Raw genomic sequence first — 27092 nt, forward strand, 5'->3', positions numbered from 1 at the left:
CTAAAAAAATCAGAGATAAACAACTAGGAAAAGCCACATGTGCCTTGATATTGTGTATTGCACTTATGGAATTTAGGAAGGCCTTTCAGAGCATCTAGGCCTATATTATTACTGTACAGATAAGGAAGCTGTAGATAAGTTCAGAGTTTGGTCTAGAACCCGTGTCTACCAGTGGATTTCACATTGCAATGCAGAATTAGGGATAAGGGAGTAAAATATTCAATAAAGTATTTCTGTATATGCTGCCCCTGTTAAAAATCAGCCATTATGCTCTAACAAAGTCCAATTGAAGAAAGATAACTCAAGAGAATTTGAGTATTTGAAAACCTTATACATGATTGTTCAAATGTGATAAGGTTTGGCTCTGTGTGCCCACCCAAATCTCACCTTGAATTTTAATAATCCCTACATGTCAAGGGCAGGGCCAGATGGAGATAATTGCATCATGGGGCAGTTTCCCCCATACTGTTCTTGTGATAGTGAGTGAGTTCTCATAAGATCTGATAGTTTCATAAGCATCTGGTATTTCCCCTGTTGGTACATTCTCTCTTTGCCTGCTACCATCCATGTAAAACCTGACTTGCTTCTCCTTGACTTCTGCCATGATTATGATTAAACCTCTTCCTTTTGTAAATTATCCAGTCTCTGGTATGTCTTTATCAGCAACATGAAAATGAACTAATAGAAAATGATAAAAAGATCTCTAGAGAACAAGAGGCCAGATAAAAACAAGGAGTCACCAGTTGTCTGAAGTTCTTCTATGGTTCAAATTCAAGCTAATGCTTGAGTACTGGACTCAGGCAAGGGTCCTGAGAGTTCTGGCTCAGTGTGGGTATAGAGCCAGCCCTGCCACAGGCCTGCAGGTGAGGGGTCAGGAATTTAGCATCGTTGGATGATGCTGAGCTTCAGAGCTCATGCCAACAGAATGTGCTAAAACACCGACCTAAAACTATTGGTCTGAGCAGTAGAAATTGAGTATGAGGCAACCACGTAGAGATTGGATGCAAGAGAAAGAAAAGCTAGATTAAACAGAAGGTTATGGGATGACATTCTAGAGACTTTTAAAGGAGAGTCTGGTGCCATACCAGGTGGTGGAGAAGAAAATCTTAAGGGTGCTAAATCAGTCTAGACCTTATTGTTGGTGATCATTTCAGAGGAAACTGAGTTAGGAGATGATGGAAGTGTGTGTTGGGGGGGGTGGGGTGGGGAATATTTGTTAGAAGGTTTGCTTTGAGACTTGACTTGGGAAAATGTCCTCTGGTCCTCTGTGTAGGTGTGAGTTGAGGTGGTTAGAATACAAGACGGTGACAGGAAAGAACTGTTGACTGTGCCTTTTTCATTCAGACAATAAAATATTCATGAGCATCAATTTTGTGCCTGGAGATACAACAGTGCTCATGGCAGAGATGATCTCTGTCTTGATGGTGCTTATTGTATTTAGAAAAATGCCATAAGCAGATAGCTACATGAATAAACATAAGTACAGACGTAAAATGAAAGAAATAAATAGGCCGGGCGCGGTGGCTCAAGCCTGTAATCCCAGCACTTTGGGAGGCCGAGACGGGCGGATCACAAGGTCAGGAGATCGAGACCATCCTGGCTAACACGGCGAAACCCCATCTCTACTAAAAATACAAAAAATTAGCCGGGCGAGGTGGCGGCGCCTGTGGTCCCAGCTGCTCGGGAGGCTGAGGCAGGAGAATGGCGGGAGCCCGGGAGGCGGAGCTTGCAGTGAGCTGGGATCTGGCCACTGCACTCCAGCCTGGGCGACAGAGCGAGACTCCGTCTCAAAAAAAAAAAAAAAAAAAAAGAAATAAATAATGGGGTATCACAGGGTGAAGAGTTTTTTCAAGTAGATGGTGTAGGAAGGTCTATCTGAATAAACATAAGTACAGATGTACAATAAAAGAAATAAATAATGGGGTATCGCAGGATGGAGAATTTTTGAAGTAGAGGTTGTGGGAAGGCCTGACAAGATGGTGTTTAATCAGATCAGAAGGACTGATGTGTCTTAGAAGCAGAAGAAAAGCATTTCAGACATAGAAAAGAGCAAATAAATAGGGACTGAGGAGGGAAAAGTTTCACGTTTTTCTAGGAAGTGTCACAAGACCATTTGACTAGAGGGTAGTGGGCATGGGGAAAATGGCATGAGGTGAGTCTGGGGAGGCCGGCAGGGAGAAGTTTGTAAGGCACTATGGGTCTTGATAAGTGTGGTAGCTACTCTCCTGAATGGTACCCAATGATACACTGTGTGGTCCTTTTGCACACTTTACCAGGATTAGTCTTCGTGACCAATAGAGTATGGCAGAAATGGTGGTATGTGACTTCTGAGATTGGGTTATGAAAAACAATGTGGCCTCTCTCTCTTTCCCTCTCTCCCTGTGTGTGTGTCTTTCTCTTTCTTAGATCACTTGCTCTGAGGGAAACCAGCGGCTATCTTGTGAAAACAACCTTATGAAGAGGCTCACCCTGTGAGCCTCACGAGTAGGCTTGGACACAGGTCCTCGAGCCCTAATCAAGCCTTCAGATCATTGAAATTCCAGTCAACGGCTTGATGGCAACCTCATGAGAGACCTGGAGCCATTCAGCTAAACCCACTTTCAGATTCTTGACCCTTAAAAACTGTGTGAGATGAAAAATTGTTGTTGGAAGCCGCTAAATTTGAGGTCATTTGTTACCTAGCAATAGTAACTCATATCGAAAGGACTTTGGATTTTGTTTAAGTACAATGTCCTTTAGAACAAAAGGAAAGAGAGGTCTTGGAAACTGTCACTAAGTTGAAGGTTGACCAAGTAACCTTTTGAGATAGTGTTCAGTGATGACTTGCTGGACCCCTTGCCTTTAGACAGTGATATATTGTCTCCTTGTGTTTAGGACTCTAATACCAATAGAATCAAGAAGTTGTTCTATTTGCAGTCTCCTTGCAAACAAAAGCAGGACTACATTTAAAGCTGTAATAAAATAATGTTTTTCTATTCAGTCCCAAATGTTATCCTCCCTAGACATTTGGTACATCATTGTCTACTCTAATCCAATTCAGTAAGCATTTGTAGAGAAACTTTTTTTATTTTTTTATTTTTTTGAGACGGAGTTTCACTCACTCTGTTGCTCAGGCTGGAATGCAACAGCACGATCTTGGCTCACTGAAACCTCCCTCTCCCGGGTTCAAGCGATTCTCCTGCCTTAGCCTCTGGAGTAGCTGGGACTACAGGCATGCACCACCATGTCTGGCTAATTTTTGTATCATTATTATTCTTTTTTAGTAGAGATGGGTTTTCACCATGTTGGCCAGGCTGGTCTCAAACTCCTGACCTCAAGTGATCCCCCTGCCTTGGCCTCCCAAAGTGCTGGGATTATAGGTGTGGGCCACTGTGCCCAGCTGAGAAACTTTAAGAGACAGTTCTGTGTTTAGTGTTGTGAGGCCAGGGCTATGACCACAGTCACAGTTCCTGTCCTCTAGTTACTCAATGTAGGGTGGAATTGGATTATTTTATATTCTGTTCAAACTGATGCTCTCTCCCTTCTCTTCCCTATCACTTGATTCTTGTTTATGATACGGGTGCTGAAACTGCAGAACACCAACAGACCAAGACTGGTCTAAGGATTTTTTCTTTCTGTTTTTTTTTCTAACAAATACAAGTACTATCTGTATTGTTTCCAGTCCTATGTAGAAATGGAGATTTTCTGACCTGAAGAGATTGGGTCAGGAGTTTATAAAGCTTTCTTGTTATTAAAGTGATGGTAAGTGGGTTACTCTGAAGCTTGTAGCTAAGTCCTTGTTGAGGCAACTGGTGATTAACCTAAGGTCAGGGATGTTCTTACTTTGTTTACTGCTTCTTTCAAAGCAGAGACTTTGGGTCCATTGTGACATCCAGTCACTCTTTTATATTACCATACTTAGGGCATCGAGAGACAAGCTTTACCCTAGTTTTACATACCCATGAAAAGCAAGTAAGCGTGGTTTAAAAACATGCCTTGAACATCTACATGCATCTGCTTTTGTAGCAGATGGTCTCTCTTTTTTTTTTAATCACCACAATTCCTCCTCTGCCCCCAATCTGGACCCCAGTAACCACCATTCTACCCTTTGCTTCTGTAAGCTTGCGGTTTTTTAGATTCCAGATAGAAGTGAGATTACCTTGTATTTGTCTTTCTGTGTCTGACCAGAAAGTCTCTCTCTTAGTGCTATACAGAGATCTCTACATACCTCCATTTAGAAAAGTAGACAATGAATACTTTCCCTTAATTCTTTCTGATATCTAACAGAAACAAAAAACCATTATCTGGCAGTGACAGGATATCTAGGAGAAGCAAAAACCATTGCCTGGCAGCATCAGGCTGATTATAGGAATTCTTTTTTTTCCAAGGGCCTCCTAAAACACAAACATACCCAGAACAAATACTAATATAAGGGAAAACCTGATAGCTGTGTCACTGGAGGTGCATATTTCAAGGTGCCTTTGAGATTTGGGTACCTCATTTTGGAATTCTGAGCAGTCTTCATAGGCAGGTCCATCATCTCGGTGGAGAAGGAGGTCAGCTGGGTGCACTGAGGCGGAACTGATTGGCTAAATTGCCAATGGCCGCAGAATGATCCAGCAACAGTCTGAAGCCAGGAGGAAGAAACAGCTGTATCCAAGCGGCATTGAAATCTGTCTCTAATTACATTCGCCCAATAAAAGCTTATTTACCATTGGAGAGACGCTTATAACAGCATTTACATCTTTCATCCTTCCAAATAATTTTGCCAGTTTTTTTTTCTTCCTCTAGGTTTGAAGGGTCAAGTGTTGAGAAAGCACATTTCCAGAATGTCCTGTTTTTTGTGTGATGCAATGTAAAATCATCTAGCAATTTCAGATGCTAAGGAGGGATGTCTGCTTCTTGAAAAAGAGAGTGAATCGGTTCACCAGGACTCCACTGTGTCTGTGTTGTGGTCCTGGGAAGATTAACCAGCCACAGTACTTCATTTATCTGCAGCCAGCCCGGGTTAACATTCTGAGTGAGTCCTAGTGGTAGAGGTTTCCACAGTCCAGTGGTGCATAAGTACTATTCCATTAGTAGTGGGAGCGACATTTACAGGTCAATAAAGACTTCATAAAGTGCTTTATATGCTGATGTCAGCTAGCACCTAGCAGGACACAGGTAGCCATTAAACTGGTGGGTTTGCTGAATGGAGTTCATTTTCAGAACCGTGTCAATGTGATGTTCCTAAATAGAAGTGTTAGCACAGCACACAGGAATTGTACTGTTTTCTGAAGCTTCAGTCTTAACCCAACTGCCTGATTGTAATTTGAAAAATGGCATTTAGCAGGTTCTATATAGATAGCATAGTGGTTACTATGATTAGCTTCAGAACCAGACAGACTTGAGTTCAATGCCATCTTTGTTTCTTACATGATGTGAGCACAAGTTCCTTAATCTTACTGAGCCCTGATTTCTGTCATGTGTCACGTGGGGAGAATATTACAGCTAAAGCGAAAGGAGAATGCCTTTTCACTATTCTTGATTCCAAGGGAGACATATTCCTGGATTTGATAATATATGCAAAGTGCTTAGAATATTGTCTAGTTCACATTAGGCATTCCGTAAGTGGCCATTATCATTATTGAAAGTTATTCTGACTCCCTGTGTACTAATTGGGAAATTGAGGGGTGGTTGATGTTATTGCTGCTTACTCTATGACTTCATTGTGAGAGCAGAGTAAGACATAGTTCTTGCTTTTCAGTCTGATGTGGTTCTCACAGTTCTTATTTACCTTAGATGACTTGGACTGAAAAAATCCATGTAGGAGGCATCCTTGCACATTTTATATTAACAAAACAAATAGAACACATTTCTTCTTCTTCTCTCAAAATAAATACTTTGTATAGGCCGCACTACCCACTCCATCTTTTCTTCCTTCCCATCCTTTTTTCAGCCCACGTAGACCTAGCCTTCAGTTACCCGTTTTGAGACTGGGGACCTGTCAATCAGTATCTGCTCACCTTACATGCTCCAGGTTTCCTCCATTAGGACACAGAAACATAATTAAATGGAGAGTAGGAATAAAACACAGAATATATTATTTTCTGTTTTGTTTTGCTGCTTAATTCCTTTCAGACTCATTCAGCATATTGGTAAGCCTGAGAAATAGGTGACTACGTGATTAAGTCTCATTTTCCTTGTCAACTCTGATCAACTGACAGTAATTTTCTGGGACATTGTCTTCTGAAGGATTTTCTGATTATGCGTGGAGGTTCAACAGTGAAAAATCATAGTGGCCAATTTAAAATGATTGCTATGGGTGCAGAAAACGAAGGAGAGGTGGTGGTGTTGGTGCCAGGTATTTCATCCGTGCTTTAAGATTCTGGGTTAACAGCAGCGCGAGAAAGTCTTTCAGAGCAGGAGTCATTGCTGATTCATCTTGGTACATCCTAGCATACATTTGGCACTTTGCATTTTGTTTTTCAGATTTATTTATTTATTCAGCAAATATTTGTTGAGTGCCTACAGCATTCCAGGAACCTGGTTATTAAACTAGAAAAGTGTGTTCCCCTGACAATATACAAGGTGTACTGAATTCAGTAGTTTACCATTTCCTTTTTCTAGCTCTTCTTTATTTCATTTCTGAATTTCATGTCAGTTCATGCCTTCATTATCTTGACCTGGACTGTTATAACCATGGTTTTCTAGGGAAAACAGAGTACCCCACTCTATCAACTGCCCGAGGTCTTAAAGCACATTTATAAGTTCTCTCAGGGGCGAGACGAAGCAATAGTGAAGGTGATGAGGAAGCAAGGAAAGACAAATGGTAGAAACCGAGTTGAAAAGTACTGCCACTGAGATATTACTGGGAGAAAAAAAAAGTTTATTTGGAGATAGTTTTCAAACAACCGCAGATACCAGGAAAGACAAATTTTCTCTTGGAAAATTTCTCTTGGAATTTGGTAGATGGGCACACCCCCCTTCTTATTTTTATAAGCTGTAAAAACTTATAACTGTGTCGGTCTCCTAAATGGTGTCCTAACCATCATCTTACACTATCCATTCCATCTAGCCCACTGTTTCTAAATAAGTTTTTTCAAGATGTGCACCTCCAGTCATGTCACTCCTCTGCTTAGAGCTCTTCGATGGCTTCCATTGGCCCACAGTAGAAGTTTTTTGTTAGAAATTATCAATGCATTAGGATAACTTGTAAACTGTGTACCAAATGTCTGCTATTAACTGAGTTTCAGTGTTAAAGATTGGGAATAATTTATTTTTTAAACGTAAACTTTACAATTTTGATTTCCATTATTCTTTGGGGTTGTGAACGATCAGCAGCCAATCTTTTCTAAGTTGTGAGCTATACCATGTGGCATTTGCCAGCAGAGGTTGTCGTGATGTCATTGTTATTATGTCAGAATCTGGGATTGTCCAGGCATTTCACCGTAAACTGCCAGAGATTTTGTAGTAGAATAGCCTCTAGCCAATCAAATAAAGTCCAAACTTTGTAGAGGCTTTAGGATGACCCTGTATTCTCATCTTGTTTATCTCTCCAGACAAATCTTTGAGAGTTCCACCTCTTACTCTGTTGAAAATGTTTTTCTACAGCCCCTCCCTCCAATCAATTTAATAAACCCCTCAAATATTTTAAGATCACAATTTAGTTCAAGCATTACTTATAAGGTCTACCCTGATGCCTTACTCCCTGCTTCTGGTAGAATTGAGTGATCACATAATTGCACAATAATTTAAAAAATGAGGACACCTATCTCTTCATTTCTCGTTCATTTCATCAGATCCCAGTAGAAAGTACCTATTGTGTCAGTCAGGATAATCAGGGCCTGCTGTGAGAACAAACAATCCTCAAATCTCAGTGGCTTGCTACAACAAAGGCTTATTTGTTGCACCTGGTCCATGTCCATTGTGAATTGGCTGGCATCTTTCTCTACACCATCATTCAGGATGAGTCAGTGACCACTGTCTTAAACACCACTGGTTATTGTACCAGAGGAACGATGGGCTCTCACAGAGGCTACTCCATCCCACTGTTATTTGTATTTCTGATTCATTATTTGTAACTAGCATGACCCTATTCAAACACACAAAAAATCCAGGAAACATCTTATGCATGTGAGGCAGAGAGCAAGAAATATCTGGCAAATAGTACTTATTATGACCATACTTGCCCAACATAGAGAGCAATCACGGTATTCCCTAGAGTTATGGAGGGGCCTATTTTTCTGGGTACATTTGTGTGACATATATGGACATACTTGGCTGTTCCTTAGCCAAGAAGAATAATTGACAATATACAAGGTGCACTGTATACAAGGTATGTCTCTGTCACACCTTGTGTCTTCAACTCCTACAGCCAGGTTCAAGGGTTGGGGGGGTCTATAAGCTTCATAGAAAACATCCTATTTTCATTTCTATGGATATCCTGGATAAGCTTTGTATATCTAAAAACTCTTTGTGAACCATTGCACTGGAAACTTCATATATAACATCTCACTTCTCATCCAACAATCCTATGAGGTAGGTGTTGTTTTCTGGATGGGGAAATAGAATACTAGAGAGGATAAATAGCTTGCTCAAGGTCACAGAGCTAAAACGTAGTGGAACCAAATTTAATTCCAGCCTGTCTTCTGAATCTGTAACTGTTATTTTTCTCTTTACCTCTGCAGCATTGTACATAAAACCCAGGGAATTATATTAACTTCCTTTAAAGTTAAATGTATTTTAAACTGGTACCCAGTATCATCTGAGGGTGCTCTAAGTCTTAGTATGTTATATTCTGATATGTAAACCACGTTTCTTATTGTTTTAAACATTTATCTGTCTGCATTTTTAAGGGAGAATATCAAGGGTTTATCTTCTTACACAGTCCTGTTCTGACAACATGAGGGCATTTTGTAGTGACAGTGAGCTTTAATTCAGAAAAATGGATGGGACAGTGGTTCTCCTGCAGTAGGAGATTTATACGTCTTTCCTTCTCTCTGTTAACAGGATTTATTCATCAGCTCTGAACAACACATGCCAAAGACTGCACTCTCTCCCCGCTCCATCCCCCAAAATAGCTATTGGTATTTAATAAATAATCATTGTTATGACTTAAAATGCTCGTTATAACCAGATGAAACAAGGCAATTGGGTTTTATTTTTAAAGCAATGAAAAGGAGTTAGTTTATTGCATCTCTTTCAGAGAGCTTAGGTGGGGGTTTCAGCCACAATGATGCTACTTTATTATGAATTTCTATCAGTTGGATAGACTAAAATTAACATTTAATGACTTCTTCATTGATATCTGACTTTTTTTTCATAGGCAGACTCTAATAAAGAAGTCAGTTAGAGCTATTAGACATATTTTAGAAGAATTTTTGATGCATATCTTCACTTAGATTATGAAATTTAAATCATTGCTGCTATCAGTTTGAATGCTAATGATATAGCCTGCCAGATGGAAACCTTTCATAAATTTTCGCTTTTCTCTTACAGTGGGTTGTAAATCTTAAGTAAATGACTTCTTGGGTGAACTATGTTGATGTCAGCTTTAGTGCCTTATGTCCACACTAATTTCAATGTCATAAGTACCTGGAAGGCAGGCAACTCTTAATTAAATGCCATTTTCTTTGTGGATTATTGAGCTAGAGCAGAGTGCAGACTCTCCTTGCATTGTCTGTGGCTTACTGGAGAACAGCTCTGCTCTCGCTTTGTCACAAGTGGGTTCTTTTGGAGCTATTTAAATGCTTTGGTGTCATGCAGCTTCTCCTCTCTCAGCTAAAACTGTCTCTCTCAATGTGTCTTTCAGACAGTAAAACACTGTTTTTCCTTAGCCTTTTGTTCTCCATTTTGACAAAACACATTCTGTAGGTTCTTGCCTTTTTTAACAACTTTTTTTCCTCCAAAAATTGATGTTTTAGTTCTCTTCAGGAGTGCTAATCTCCATATGAGAACCACACTGGATAAAACTCCTTTTTTTCCCTATGGGGTTATATCAGTATTCAGACTAAATCTTCTGAAGGGCTTTTCTACCAATTATGAAGACTTCTGAAAACTTGTGCCTGCTTATTACTTAGATTTCTTGGGAAATTTTTTATTACAAATTTTTTTCTTTAAAACTGAGCCAAATTTTGAAAAGTATTATCACTTATTTTTTTTTTCTTAAAAACAACAGACAAAACATAAAATTAAATGAAAGATTGTTCAAACTTTTTATTCCTTGGAAGCCCAAAGGAAAGAGATGATAAAATCACAAGAAAAATACTTAGATGAGCCAATAAATATTCCCAGTAGAAATCTCAGAAATCCTACAGGTGAAACAACTTTTTCCAGCTATTGAGTTATTTTCTCAGCAGTTGTTTATTTATTGATTTGTTTTGCCATTAAACCTACAAACCAAGTGATAAATGTGCTTCCTCTGTTGTTACAATGTCATGCATTGAGCTTTTCTTGAAGCTTCATTAAAATTATATCTAAAGCACCGATTATAAGAAAATGATTAATAATACAATAACATAGAGCAACTGTTCTGTGGGGCTGCTTGGAGTTGCAAGCTTTTTCATCAACTCTGTTTTGTTCTCTGCTTCTATCCATGCAGGGAAGCAAATGCTCGTCACCAAGTTTTTTCATCAAGCATCAGGAACCATCATTCTGTAGAAACAAAGGCACCAACAAAACATTTCCAACCATTAAAATAATTTTCCGACATGGTTTCAGTAATTAGCGTATTTCATTTTCAACAACTATAATTAAACCTGACCTTTAAGCTAATTATATCTTGACATTTATGATTTTAAACTGGCTTTCCCTGTGGTGACAGTGTGTTAGATTTGGGTTCTAATGCACAGTTTTGTAGTATTTACCTGTTATCAAGGGTTTCTGTTGTGGGTTGAAGGGGACCCTTTCACCCAGCGTCCTGTTATTGGAGGGCTAATGGTGCCACCAATGGTGTGGTAGGAATATTATCTTCTACAATATACAGATGATACTGAATTTTTGTAAAAGTGTTTGGATATAATTACAGTCACAGCAGAATCCCTGCTAGAAAATTTCAAAGAACAGGACGAAAATTAACTCAGAGTCTGAGTGTAGATCAAGTTGACTTTTTTTTGGGATATAACAAGCTGCCATAGGAGAAAAGTTGAGTCAAAGTGAAACTGGGGACAGAGGAGAAACCAAGATGGCAGGCCTGGTCTTGTTAAGCTTGAGCGATGATGGAAATGTTCACGATTTTTTTCCTTTTGTCTCTCCTAGGCTACTTCCAAATTAGCTTTCCTTTTTCCTGATAATAAGAACAATAACTAATACTTACTAAGCCTCACTGTGTGCCAGGCACCATGTTAAACACTTCAGATGTATTATATCCATCCTTTAGCAGTCCTTGGAGGTAGGGAATCCATAGCCCCTTGATTTTCTTCAGTTGTCAAATGCTAATACTTGGTGAAACAAGATGTATTTTGAAATGTTAATGTTCATGTTTCTTTTTCTCTGTTTGCCTTATGTGATCATCCACTGTTTGGTCAGAGGCATCCATATGGCTTTTAAGAATGAGAATAAACAGTCAGGTTTGCTTTTCTTACTTTCAAAGTGGGTTCAAAGGGAAGCAGGGCCACAACCAGAGAAGTGGAAAGAGGATATAGTAAGAACCAAAGAACCAGGCTGCTCATCACCTCACCTCCTTGCATGAAAGAGAGCTGAAGCAGGGAGGATATGTGACCCTCATGGAGGGGAGGCAGGAGAGAAGTGAGTTCATGGGAAATGTGGTGCAAAGCAAGTGAAGACGTGGTATGGGTTGGGTAATAGGAACAGCAAAGCAGAGTACCAGAGAGTACCCTGGAAGCTCAGCCATCACAGGCAGACTGCCAGTGGGGAGAGGACTGGCCATATTCAGGCAGGTGGAGGAGCTGTGCTAGTGGAGGCATTAGCCTCATTGCCCTTGTGAGAGCTGAACTTTTCGTGGAGAGTTGCCTTCAGGTGGCTCATGGATTGTCTGGTAGGAAGATAACTGTGATGAGACTTCATGAGGCCATTGAAAATCTGGGAACGGTGGGGGTGGGGGGATTTCAAATTTTTTTCTGTGGGCTGGGACATACATACGAGTCTTAAAATACAGGAGGGAGGTCATTAGGCTTAGAGAGGCAGGGACATTATGGAAAGGAAAACCCAAGCTTTATGTTTAGGTAGGACTAGATGTGAAGGGACCCTGTCTCGTAACATGGGAAATAATTTAAGTTCTCACTGGATATTTATTTTTAACAGTGACTTCAGTTCAAAAAATCAAAATCAAGACTCAACCAGGTGGCTTTCTAATGGTGGGATTAGAGGCAGGGGGATACTTGGTTTCAAACCGGCATTCTGAACTGCTTTTATATTAAACTCAGTGGTTTCTACCTCTTTGCATAACTTTAGGATGCATCTTATTTCTGGGCATCTCATTTCTGGGAAGTGAGATGTGTGCTTCGCCACTGTGTGTTGCCAAAGAACAGGTTAGATCAAGTGTGTCCACTGACTGGGCAGTGGAAATGGGCTTGGGGACTAGGATTGAACGAGGCACAAGATGAGCATAAGGACATGATGTTGTTAAAGAATGAGGACACAGATCTTGGCAAATCTATTACAACTTTAGGATTGTTCTGTCATCTTCTCTAGTTTCGTCTTCTTGGAGATTTGGAGCCTCTGTGTGGACTGCAATAAAACAAGTGGCTGAAACATTGTGTGAAGACACCCTGACCCTTGCTTAACTTTAGGTAGATTTCAGACAATGTCGGTTAGCTTCCTTTTACTCAATGTACCTGCATAAAAGTGAAAAGATGGCAAATTTGTGACTTTAAAGTACTGGTGGTGAGAAAGGAAGAGAATACTGGTTAGAATTTTTAAAAATGTTTTTCTTTTTACTTTTATAAATACAGGGATTACACGTACAAGTTTGTTACATGGACTAGAAAAATATTAACGAGTAAAAATCGACAGCCTTTTGAAGTTAGGGTCAGCCCCAAGGATGTGTCTTAGGTTATTAGGTGGCTCTGTCATTCATCCCTTATTTTGCTTGTCAATCTGACTAGGCTGCAAGTGCTATGAAGTTAGGGTTGACAGTTTTGTTTAGCTTCGTTCTGTTTTTCCCAACTGCAATGCTTAGAGCTGGTCAAAAATACTTCCAGTTGAATGAATCCAGCCTTTGGAAAATTATTTTCCTCTTCATGAAAGGCCAGTCTATATGTGGCCATGCATGCCTCTGTTCTGATCATCATCTTTCTGTTCCAGTTCCCAAGAGGAGTCAGTTTCATGAGTTTTCGGGGCCAGGGGCTGCAGAAAATTGTAAAGCCTTCAAGAAAGCCAAGTCCTTGTTCCCATCAGCATGTCAACAAGGCAGTGGTGGAGAGCTGCTCACTCCAGGTGCTGCTACTATGACAGAGAACCCTGGACCACTCCTACTGATGCTGACTTACAGAGGAACTAGTTAGTTGGGCTTGTGGTTAATTTGTTCTCCATCTGGGGCAAGCTGTATAGCCTGTATATCCAACTACATCTCACAGGAGACAAATAGACTGGACCTATCCTTGCAAGTGTGTTGGGTGGGTCAGATGTTTAACATGATCCCTATAGCTAATCTCTGGTAGATTTATTATCTGAGTCTTACAACCCCTTGGTGTCTTGAAGACTATAATCTATAAAATGTGTGGTGAGTAAAACAACTAGCCAGAATGCCATTCCTAATGTGTTATTGGCCAGGAAGGCTCAGAAAATCATAAATCTGATGTGAATTTATAGTCGCAGACTTAAGTGTAGTCAATGACAAGATAGCCCTGTCATTTTACTGACAGGGGATTACCAACACACTGAGACTTACATATCTGGTCTATTATGAGTTAAAAGTAACACTGAATTTAAATTGCTCTTAACACAGGATATATCTAAATATTCACTGTGTATTTATTTATCTCTGCAGTTCAGAGCCTTTTCTGACCAGAGTCTTACATTTCTGTGCTAACAGTTTATTCTTTAGCAGTAATGGTCTTTCTGGAGCCATTTGATTTGACTGTGCAGTGACACATGATATTTGGATAAACCAGGATTTATTTTCTCTTTAGCTCTGCACATGGAATTTGGTGACACGTTTACAAGAGATCACCTGTGATGAGGACAAAGGTCAGTGGAAAGCTGTTCAAACAGAGATACTTGGCCTCAAGGAGATCATTTGAACCTCAACTCTTGACCTGTTCATTGACTGTGTTTGCTAATTGGGTCTTCAGTGCAAAGCAAGAAACAATGCTCAGCTTTGCTAACTGTTTGTGTAGCCAGAACATGAAAATCAATCTACTGATGACCAAAAGGGCATAGCAAACAACATCCCTGTGGAGTTGGGTGTTTTTGGCCTTGGCGTTCCACAGATGTGACCTGAGAACTCTCACAACCTACATGAAGATGCAATTCACATAATTAATATGTTCACTGCATGAAGATTTTATTCACCATAAGTTGGGATGGTGAGAGATGGACAGAAAGCACAGAAGCCTGAAGCAAGTAGAAATGTGACCTATGAAAGCAGTTTGAGTTCAGTTGAAATGATTGTGCACATTCTGATACCATTCAATTGTATTCTTTATTTTCCCCATCAGTGAGATGTGAAGGATTTTACAGCTTGTGAAGGAAAATATATCATATGAACACAAAACAAAAAGAATCCACCTCTTTGGATACATTCCTTGGTTTAACTATAAAGAAGTAGCTTCTGTGGCTTCTCCTAAAATGTGTGAAACACCAGCTGGCTGGGTCCCTGGGAAAAAACCAACTTGAGGGCCCCCGAGTCTGGAAGTCTCCTGGCAGCTCAATCCTTGTTAGCATTTGAGATAAATAAAACAATTGATCTTATCTGAAAACTGCATAGAAAGTAGGAATATTTTTATTACATTGAAAATGAAGAAAAAAAAAAAGCTCTTGATTTTTTTTTTTTTTTTTTTTTGATGGAGTCTTGCTCTGTCACTCAGGCTGGAGTGCAGTAGTGTGATCTCAGGTCACTGCAAGCTCCATCTCCTGGGTTCACGCCATTCTCCTGCCTCAGCCTCTTGAGTAGCTGGTACTACAGGCGCCCATCACCATGCCCGGCTAATTTTTTGTATTTTTTGTAGAGATGAGGTTTCACCGTGTTAACCAGGATGGTCTCAATCTCCTGACCTTGTGATCCGCCTGTCTCGGCCTCCCAAAGTGCTGGGAGCTCTTGACTTTTTTAAAAAAACTTAATGCTCTCAGATCCAAGGGAAGTTAAATAAGCATATATTTGGATTTAGAATCTTGATTAAAGAAATATCTTGGAAATGAGCCCCATAGCACAGGACCCTCTTCGGCAGAATTTATTAGAAAGATCCCAAGTGGCAAGCATCATTTTCATTTTCTCTTTCTCATTTAAAATGGGAAGCTCTTTGCTCTTTTTAAAGATGTTTACTGCTGAAGTAAGTACAAAACAGGTAAGCACATTTTAATCAGGGGATATTTTCAAGGCTAGCAACAATAAGTTACATTGGATCTATCAAGGAAAGATTTTTAAAAATCCCCAAACCTACCTCACATACTTTATTTTTAACAAAGGAAGGGAAGAGAAAAGAGAAAATAAAGAAGGAATAAATCAAGTATAATGTGGCGGATGCCTTTCTCACTGCCTATAATTGTGTAAAGAAACAATAAAATGCAGTAAAACTCGGCGGATTTTATTTGGTTTATTAGCTCCGACTGTATCTCAAGCTGTCTCACTGCTACAATTTTAGACAATACATGACATCATAATTGCTTCTGGCATTTTACAGTAATAGATACTGGTGAGAGTTGTCTGAGTTGGTTTTTTTTCTTGCCTCCCCTCACTTTATGAGTACTTCTTTGGAAAATAGCAACCTCTCATTTGCAGCGCATGCACATTTTGGCTAAGGTAGTTCTTCACTATGCTGCCTGCAAAGATATTCTGCCCCATTTAAGTTCGAAGGCAGCTTTCTTCAATCCACCAAACAGACCCTTAAGTTCTCCCCATGATACCTGCATCAGCTTACTCAGTGTGGTACCCCTGTCCAGGGTGCTGAACTGTAGAGATTAGCCAAGTTAATGAAAAAGAGGGCAAAAATCATTCTCAGGAAATCCAGATTCCTTGAACTGTAGAGATTAGCCAAGTTAATGAAAAAGAGGGCAAAAATCATTCTCAGGAAATCCAGATTCCTAAAGTAAAACCTTGGGTCACTTAATAATATTTATATTCCACAATATATGTAGAGATTTTCTTTTGCTCTGCATGGATGACCTCTGTTATGTGCTGAAGACCCAGCTAACAAACCAGTGACAGAGAGGTGGCTAAATGAAGTCACCAATGCAAATGTGAGTTGAAAATTGACCCAAGCACTGGATGACAAGGACATCTTTATAAATATGTGAAGCCGATGCAGGCTTTGACTGCCATGCAGCAGATTAGCATTGTTAAACTGTGTCACAGTCCAAACAGTGCTTGGCTAGAATATTTATTATGTTACTTAATCTTGCTGAGTAAACAGAGTATATTTATCAGCAAAGGGAAGGAGCTCCCCTTTCAAGGGCCAATTTGTCCAGGAAAGTATCAGATAAGCATACATTGTTAGGGATGGCAGTGTTAGGGGAGATGATTTTAAGCCTCACTTTTATAGGTGAGTGCACAGAGAACCAGAGAAGGTAAGTGACTTTCCCAAGGTCACATAGCTATTATGTGGTAGTGCTAGAACTAATTTTCTAGTCTTCTGATACCTAGAAAATTGTTATTCCCATTGAGACAAGCACCTTCATAGCTGAGGAACAGGCTGCAAACCTATGAACAGTTTCTGCTTTCCTGTGGAGTCACATGGTGTTAGTGGCCCTGAGTAACTTTATGTTTTCTCTCTGATCTCCCTTCGCTCTGGCCTTTGGAAGGAATAAGACATATATCTCCAGGTCTCCTGCTGTCTGAGCCATGATTGGCATACTGTGACATGACTTTCCTTTTACTACATTAAAGTGCCTTATGGGCTCATTCCTTCAAGATTCTGCCATTACTTATGGTTGAAAATGATGAGGACATAGTTATATATTGCCATGTATGGCCAGAGAGCCAACAGGAAGTAGACACCATTCTGAAGCCCCCAAACTCTCTATGTCTATTGCATGCTTCTTAGCATTTTCTACTTTGAATTATCATATGCTTTCATGTAGTATTGTTCTTTATTGTATTGTAAATGTTCAAAATTGCCATTATTACCTCTGTTTTACAGATGAGTAAACGAGGAGTTCAAAAGACTTGTCTAAGATAAATGAAAACTAACTAGCAGTGAAACTGTGATATATAGTTCCTATTCTATTCTTATTTCCCTTACCACATAGTTCCATCTCCCTACTATACCTGGCACATAGATAAGAATTAATACACCTATTTTGAATGAATAAGGCCAAATCTGACTTCCACATGGCTTCATTTTCACAATCAGTGATACTTTAATCTCAGGAGTAATGGAATGAAATTAGCAGCTTCACCCACAAACCTGTTTTCCAACCTTTGTTTCTTCTTCTTCTTATTATTTTTTGTTTAGACGGAGTCTCTCACTGTCACCCAGGCTGGAGTGCAGTGGCACGGTCTCGGCTCACTGCAAGCTCCGCCTCCCGGGTTCATGCCATTCTCCTGCCTCAGCCTCCCAAGTAGCTGGGATTACAGGCGCCTGCCACCATGCCCGGGGAATTTTTTTTGTGTTTTTAGTAGAGACAGAGTTTCACCGGGTTAGCCAGGATGGTCTCGATCTCCTGACCTTGTGATCTGGCTGCCTCGGCCTCCCAAAGTGCTGGGATTACAGGCTTGAGCCACTGTGCCTGGCCTATTTCTTATATTATGAGGAGACAGGCTGCCTATCTCTCTGCTCAAAGCAAGTCATTTAAGTTCCAGGAAATTATCCCTCAAGTCTGGCTTTCCTGTGTGTCTCAGTTTCCATTTTCTCTTTCCCTCCTGCTATTTCACTAGATCAGGTCCCAATTACCTCTGATCTGCACTAAAATAATCATCTTCTTATGGACTCTGTTCCTGTGGATTCACCTCTTCTCCAGCCTGGTCCTCACAGAGCTGAAGGTTCTAATTCACAAATCTGATCACATCACCCTCCACTTCAGAACTCCCCATTTTCAAGGTCATAATCTTAACTTATTTACACGGCATGCCATGCCCTTCATGAACTAGCCACTCCTTGCTTTCGTAGAGTTATCTATTGCCACTCTTTACTTCTTATTCCATACTCCACTCTACCATTATTGAATTACTTGTCATTTTGCCCCACGCTCTTTCAGACCTCCAAGTCTTTGTGTGTGGTGTTCCCTGGAATATCCTAGTGCCTTGACAAAGTTGTGCCTACATATATGATATTGTGAAGACTCGTAACCAGTTTTTCTACCATTATAGCTCACATTCTTTTGACAATGTCAAAATTGCATTTTAAAAGTGGATTTTGTGACTTTTGCTTCTGGCAAATAAGATATCACTCATACTTACTAAAATGGTTAAAATCAGGAATATTGACTATTCAAAGTGTTGATAAAAATATAGAGGAAATAGAACTCCCATACATTGCTGGCAGAAATGCAAAGTTGGTGTAATGACTTTGGTACACAGTTTGGCACTTTCTTTAAAAGCTACACATGTGTCTACTAAATGACCCAGCCCTTCTATTCCATGGTATTTATCCAAGAGAAATGAAAGCGCACACCCATACTGAGGCTGCTACATCAATGTTTGTAGCAGCTTTATTTGTTATAGCCCCAAACTGGAAATAACCTGAATGTCCATCAACAGGTGAATGAATAAACAAATTGTGGTATATCCATGCAGTACAATACTACCTAGTAAAAAAAGGAATGGACTATCGATACACTTTACAATGAGAAATAGTATCAAAATTATTATGGCAAATGATAGAAGCCAGACCAGAAAACATTGCGTGTTGTATGGTTCCATTTATGTATACAGAAGAATCTCTATATCTAGGGATTCTGCATTTGTGGATTCAATCAACCACAGATAAAAAATATTTGAAAAAAATTTTAAAATGCAATATAAAAATAGTACAAATAAAAATACACTATAACAACTATTTATATAGATTTTTATAATGTATCAGGTATTATCAATAATCTAGAGATGATTTAAAGTATAAAAGAGAATGTGGGAAAGTTATGTAAATACTGCGTAATTTTACATAAGGGACTTGAGCATCCATAGATTTTGATATCCACAGGAGTGTCCTGGAAAAAAATCCCCAAGGATACTTGAGGGGACAGCAGTAAATCCAGGGAATATAACCTAATGCATAGTGACAGAGAGCAGATGAAAGATTATCTGGGATGAGGGTGTCATGAAGAGGGGATAGCAAGGAAAGGGGGGAATGAATTGAAAATGGGCATGAGAAAACTTATGGTTGGGGATGATGATTTTTATTAATTTAATTGTGGTGATGCTTTAATAGGTATATACATATGTACAAACATATTAAAATTCTTCATTTAAAATGTTGTGGTTTATTGTATGTCCCTTGTCCTCAGTAAAACTGTTTTGAAAAACAAATCCTAAAACTTACAAATAATGAATTTTTAGTTGTGAGAATTTCAGGCATTTTGGTGGGTGCCATGATCCTGGTCAGAGCATCCTTTTTGTTACCCCTTGTCTATCAATATGACCTAAGAGTAAGCCTTGTCCCAACTATAGCCATTGGCTATTCCCAATAAAGTATTTTCAGGAGTGTTTTTCACTTCTGAAAATGAGAAAAGTAGAATATCTTGCTGAAAAAATGTAAGAACTATCAGACAGCATCATCTGGGGTTCTCTTCCTGTATTAGTTAGGGTAGGCAAACTGCTTCAGCAAAAAATACCCAAAATATCAATGACTCAGTACAAAGGAAAGTATTTCTTACTTTCACGCAAACCCTATGGTGGTGCTCCACATGATCATTCAGGGACCTTTATCATTTCTGCCGATTGCTCCACCATCCCCTAAGGCCTTAATCTCCTCTCTTGTATCTTGTCAACAGGCAAAGAAAGAATGTGTGAAAAATGGCCTTGAAGGTTTAACAGCTTCAAAAGCTAGAAGTGGTGGGTCTCATTTCTGCCCATGTATTCACATTTTATTGGACAGAACCCACCTTGAAGATGATACCCAACACCAACAGGAATGAAGGGAATGCATTTTGTAGCCAGCCTGCCTGTCTCCATTACAGTCCTCAATACCTACTCTCATTTTGGGCATTTCTTAATGAGCCAGCAATAACTTTTGACAAATATACGCCTTCAGTATTTAATAATTTTTTTTGTGTGTACTTCCTATGTGGGAATACACATCAGACCTGGTTCTGTCTTTATTATAGTATCATAAACGGATACAATGTACATAAGAGAAAGATAAATTTATAAGTAATTATAATGGAGGTAGATATTACAAAAAGAAAGAGCAGACAAAGGACCCATGGTCTTTCTATGAAAAACTGAACATTCATTCATCCATTCATTTCAACAAATTGAACTCAGTGTGGAGCACTGAGCTGCCATGGTACAGAAGTCCAATCCTGTGAGTTTCAGTGACCCCTGCACTTCTAGAGTTCACAATGAGTTGAGAAAATAAAACACCTATGCAAGGAACTCTATCAAAAGGCCCTTTAGAAGTACCATAAGAATTTGGAGTGGAGAACAATCAGTTATCCAAAAGAACTGTTTTCTCTTTCCTCTGGTGAGAAACTGCATTTCCTACCCTTCTATGTAGCTGGGTGCAGCCATGAGTGAAATGTGAACAGAAATGATATGTTCAAGCTCTGCTTCTCTTGCTTAAAAGAAAATTATTTCCATGGATTTATGCTATTTGCCATAGTATAACCATGCGGAAGACAATGCCCCAGAAGATGGCAGAGCCACAAGATGGGGGGAATCTGGGTCTCTATATGACTGGATTGAGCAGAGTTGCTTTCCCAACCTGGATTCCTCATTTCAGGAATCTTGTACAGAAAGCCATAAACTTTCATGTTGTTCATGTCACAATATTTCTGGGTCTTTTTTTTTCTTTTGTTATAAGAGCTTAGTCTTTTCTAAGTCATTATGAGAAATACAATAAAAATAGAGTGATTCTCAGAGAAGAGCATCCCTCTGGCTGCAGTGACCAGGAGATGCTTCATGTAGAAGGTGGCATTTAGGTTCAACATTTTTTAATGGGTGGAAGAAAGGAGACTTTAATAGAGGGATGAGCCTAAGGAAAGGCCTGGGACTAGGAAAGTAGAAATTAACCACAGAATTGCATCACCACACATAGCTCTGGCCAATTCTCTCCTCTCCTTCCTCCTGCCATACAGATGTCGAATTCTCTAATTTTAGAAGTTCCTTTTCTGTTAATTCTAGTCTAAAGACGTTTAATAACCCATAGGGTTGGCAACATACTTAAAATTATTTTTAAATCTTTTTGGTGGAATTTGCCATTATAATTAGTCTCTTTATAATACGACTCATAATCCCTGTTATATCACGGCAGTGAAATGAGGATAATTGAAATAATTAGCTGTATGATTCAGCTACAGTGTCATGATGGCCTGGGTAATCTGGAGTGCTTAGAATTTGAGGTCTAGGCCGGGCCAGTGCCTCACACCTGTAATCCCAGCACTTTGGCAGGCCGAGGCCGGTGGATCACAAGGTCAGGAGTTTGAGACCAGCCTGGCCCACATAGTGACACTCCGTCTTTACTAAAAATGCAAAAATTAGCTGGGTGTGGTGGCACGTACCTGTAGTCCCAGCTACTTGGGAGGCTGAGGCAGGAGAATCGCTTGAACCCAGGAGGCAGAAGTTGGAGTGAGCCGAGACCATGCCATTGCACTCCAGCCTGGGTCACAGAGTGAGACTCCGTCTCAAAAAAAAAAAAAAAAAATTCTTTGAGATATAAGTATTCTGAACATCTCCCCTCTACCTACTTGTATCTACTTTTCGGGGATCAGTGAATACAGCTAACACTTCCTTTTAAAGATATTGCCCAACTCTTACACTCTTCTCCCAACATAAACTGTAAGATTCCAGTATATTTGGGCTTCTAACCATGATAGCTTGCTCTATAGTTTAGAAAGTGCTTGTTGTATACATTATGTCATTCTAATTTAGATAACTGTGAGGTAGATTCTGCGCTGGTATTATCCCCATTTTAGATGAGGAAAACCAAGGTCCAAGAAAGGCATTCGACTTGTTTGCTTGAAGTTTTGCTTATAGGTAATTGTTAGTCCAGGAGTCAGGCTCATGCTTTCTTATTCTAACTCTAGTGCTTTAAGAGATCTGGCCTCTTCGGGCAATTTGTTCTTAGGTGACTTTGTTTGGCAATGTTTCTACTACAATGTAGAGAAGAAGCTGTTGTTCCTAGAGCCATATGTGCGGGGTTAAATTTCAGTGTGTCACATCCTAGCTGTGTGACTGTGGGCAAGTTAGTTAATCACCATGTGCTGTAGAGTTTTTATTTATATAATGGGAATAAGAATATGACCAACCTTACAGTATTTGGGGTGGATTAACTGATATATGTAACATGCTTACTAGGTGTTGGTTCCAAATATTATTATTATCATTATTATTCTGCTCTATTTTAACAATGTAAGTCTTGAAAACTCAAGACAAAATCTATTCAACTTTTATGTTGCAAATTCCAAATCAGACCCCATGAGGAATTCCAGGTTCTTTAGGTTCCAGTGTTCTCTCATGAGAGAAGAACTGCTAGAGAGATTCCAGTTCCTGTAGGACGTCAGTTAATTGGAACTCAATGACCCAAAGCTCTAAATTAACTAAAATTTCTTTATTTTGCTTTTTTTTTTTTTTTTTTTTTGAGAACCAAAAAATGTGAGGCAGTTGATATTCATTCATTCAGTTGTTATTTAATGAACACTTGCTTTGTGGAACATATTCTGTTGCGTACTGTGAGGATCACAAAAGCGAACCAGATGCTTAGTCTGTCCTCACACTATTTGCAATTTGGTAGCAAAAACAGGACATGTACATGTAAGCTTAATAGAATGCATAGATAAAAGATAAAGGAGGGGATGTGAATTTTTTTTTCAAATTTTAGGCAATCGGAATTTAGTGGGAATTACTTTTTTCAATCAAGGTAGATCACAGGCTTGGTGGAATTGGGGTTCTGTCTTCTACTGTCCTGTACAATAAAACCAATGTTAGGAATGCTATCTCTGAGAGTCTGCAGGAACCTCACTTATTATAGCCAAACTCATATATGATTTACTAGACTGATATAGAAAAGATTTTTGAACAAATAAATGAAACATATATTAAATGAAATACTGAAAGGATATTTATTCCCACACCACCCAAAAATCACACCAACGGAATATTCTAATCCTATTAGCTGTGCACCTCCTAGACCTCACTAGAGGCCAAACACATATTTAGTGGCTTCAGGAGTTCTCAGTATTCTGAATACAATAGATGTTATGCAATGCATTGAATGTATCCTGGAGATTTTCAAGGGTGAGGTTGCAAAATACACTTGCTGTTTGATTACACAGATTGTTTTTGAAAAAAGAGAGAGAGTTTTGATTAGACAGATTTTTTTTAAAGAGAGAAAAAGAAAATAGAAATAACAAATAAGAAGAATAGCTATCTTTAAAATCCTTGTTATATCATTACAATAATTCGAAAAGGTGGGGCAATGTTACCATCCCATTTTATAGCTTAAAAATCTGAAGCACATGAAAATCAGGTAATATTCTATATGTCACACAGTTAATATGTATTGGGGCCAGGATTCTAGCTAATTCTAGTGGTATTCAGAGCAAGCTTGCTTAAAAGTATATTATACTCCTAATAGCACAGTACAAAAACTAGCAAAGAAAATGAATAGCCAATTCACAGGTGAAAAAATATAATGAACAATAAACATGTGAGAGAATATTCAGCTTTTTTTTTTTATTAATCAGAGAAGTGCAACAGTTTTTTTAAAGGTACTAGTTTTAGACTTAAGTGCCATATACTATCTGTAGCAGCTACTCAATTCTGTTGTTGAAACAAGAAAACAGCCATATAAAATACATTAAAAATGAACGTAGCTGAGTGCCAGTAAAACTTTATTTACAAAACAGGTGGCAGGCCAGTTTTGACCAGCAGACTGTGTAGTCTTCTGACCTCTGCATTATGAGATTTTATGAATACAATATAAATATAAAAAAGAATGAATATGTGGGAATGTAAGAATATTCTAGATATGGTATTAAGGGAAACGATGCAAGTTTCAGGGTAATGTGTATGGTACATCTCAATTGCAAAGAGCTGTATGGCAAAATATACATGACAGTTGTATATTGCAGCCTGTATATGTATGTTGAAAATATCTACATAAGTTGGTAAGTGCTGGCATGGACAAAGTGCAAAATGATACCCATTAAACGACTAACTTGGGATTTTTCAGGGGGCAATTGGAATTGGTCAGGTAGAGACTATTGACATTTTCTTCTTTTATTTTTTTAAATTTATTTATTATTATTATACTTTAAGTTGTAGGGTACATGTGCATAACGTGCAGGTTTGTTACATATGTATACTTGTGCCATGTTGGTGTGCTGCACCCATCAACTCGTCATTTACATCAGGTATAACTCCCAATGCAATCCCTCCCCCCTCCCCCCTCCCCATGATAGGCCCCGGTGTGTGATGTTCCCCTTCCTGAGTCCAAGTGATCTCATTGTTCAGTTCCCACCTATGAGTGAGAACATGCAGTGTTTGGTTTTCTGTTCTTGTGATAGTTTGCTAAGAATGATGGTTTCCAGCTGCATCCATGTCCCTACAAAGGACACAAACTCATCCTTTTTGATGGCTGCATAGTATTCCATGGTGTATATGTGCCACATTTTCTTAATCCAATCTGTCACTGATGGACATTTGGGTTGATTCCAAGTCTTTGCTATTGTGAATAGTGCTGCAATAAACATACGTGTGCATGTGTCTTTATAGCAGCATAATTTATAATCCTTTGGGTATATACCCAGTAATGGGATGGCTGGGTCATATGGTACATCTAGTTCTAGATCCTTGAGGAATCGCCATACTGTTTTCCATAATGGTTGAACTAGTTTACAATCCCACCAACAGTGTAAAAGTGTTCCTATTTCTCCACATCCTCTCCAGCACCTGTTGTTTCCTGACTTTTTAATGATCGCCAATCTAACTGGTGTGAGATGGTATCTCATTGTGGTTTTGATTTGCATTTTTCTGATGGCCAGTGATGATGAGCATTTTTTCATGTGTCTGTTGGCTGTATGAATGTCTTCTTTTGAGAAATGTCTGTTCATATCCTTTGCCCACTTTTTGATGGGGTTGTTTGTTTTTTTCTTGTAAATTTGTTTGAGTTCTTTGTAGGTTCTGGATATTAGCCCTTTGTCAGATGAGTAGATTGCAAAAATTTTCTCCCATTCTGTAGGTTGCCTGTTCACTCTGATGGTAGTTTCTTTTGCTGTGCAGAAGCTCTTTAGTTTAATGAGATCCCATTTGTCAATTTTGGCTTTTGCTGCCGTTACTATTGACATTTTCTACACATGCTCTGATTTGTTTGTATAAACCATCACAAATTATTATTACTTTTTTAAAAAATCAAATGGTATATCATAAGAATAAGAAAAAAGAAGAAAGAAGGCAAGGAATGAAGAGTGGAAGAAAGGAAGAATGGAGAAAGAAAGAAGGAAGAAAGGAGGGCAGGACTCTTCTCAGTTGATTTTAAGATTTCCAACTGCAGGAACACTCTGTGGATGGAGTGCCACATGTGCTACAGGCAGATTGTTTTCCCAGATGAGAGTCAGATCAGGATATGGCTAGCCTAACAGAGTATAAGCCCTCTATAAATAGTTGGTGAATGAATAACTTCATCAAGGTATATTCCTGAAAAAAGATAAAACATAGATGACTTTATAAATATTTTTGCTGTTTTTCCCCTAATTTTTATACGAAGGAAGGCAGCTTAGCATTGTGGAGAAGTCTGTGTTTCAGTTCTTGTTCTGTCCCTTACTGGCTGTGTAATAATGAAGTTTCTTAACTTCCCTTGGCCGCAGCTTCTTCATCTAGTCAGTGAGTACCATAAGAATACTTACCACATAAGAACTGTTGTGAGGACCAAATGAGATGACATATGTAAAATGCTTAGAACAAGGCTTATATCGAAAACATTGAACCAAGTAAAATTGATATTGGACACTGTTTATAAAAACGGCCAGTTAGGTTCGGCATGGTAGCTCACGTCTGTAATCCCAACACTTTGAGAGGTTGAGGTGGCCGGATCACCTGAGATCAGGAGTTTGAGACCCGCCTGACCAACATGATGAAACCCCGTCTCTATTAAAAATACAAAAATTAGCCAGGCGTGGTGGCACATGCCTGTAATCCCAGCTACTCAGGAGGCTGAGGCAGGAGAATCGCTTGAACCCAGGAGGCGGAGGTTGCAGTGAGCGGAGATCAAACCACTGTACTCCAGCCACTTAATATGGTAAAACTCCGTATAAGTCAGATTTTGCTTTACAGGGCTTTGCCAGCTTAGGGGGTGGCAGTGAAGGTTGGGAGTGAGAATCACCCATGGATATGGGCATAATGCAACAGAGACAAAATGTGGGCTATGAGAGAGGCCTAGGTTTTTACCCTGGTTATACTAACTGTGTGACCTTGGGCAAGTTACTTATCCTTCCAGAGATCCAGTGTCCCTATCCGTGAAACAGGATTAATAATGTACCTCTTAGTGTTTTTAAGATGATTCCTTAGAAAATATGCTTGCTTGCACATCGTTTGTAATCATGTGCACATGGTTGATATTCACTTACATATAGTCAGTATCAATGGCATATGGTTGATATCCATATGCATAAGTTTGGCATTTACATTCAAGTGGTGGGTATTCGTGTGCATGTGGTCGTATCCACATGAACATGGTCAGTATTCCATGTGCACGTGGTTGTTGCTTCACATGTACATAGTTGGTATCCATATGATTGGGGTTGATATCCACATGCACACAGTCAGTATCCACATGCGTATGGTTGGTACCGCACGTGTGCATAGTTGAAATTCACGTGCACATGACTGATATCCACAAAGAGCAGTCACAGTGTGGTTG

The sequence above is a fragment of the Macaca fascicularis genome, chromosome 5 (assembly GCF_037993035.2).
Source record: "Macaca fascicularis isolate 582-1 chromosome 5, T2T-MFA8v1.1".
Lineage (NCBI taxonomy): Eukaryota > Metazoa > Chordata > Mammalia > Primates > Cercopithecidae > Macaca > Macaca fascicularis.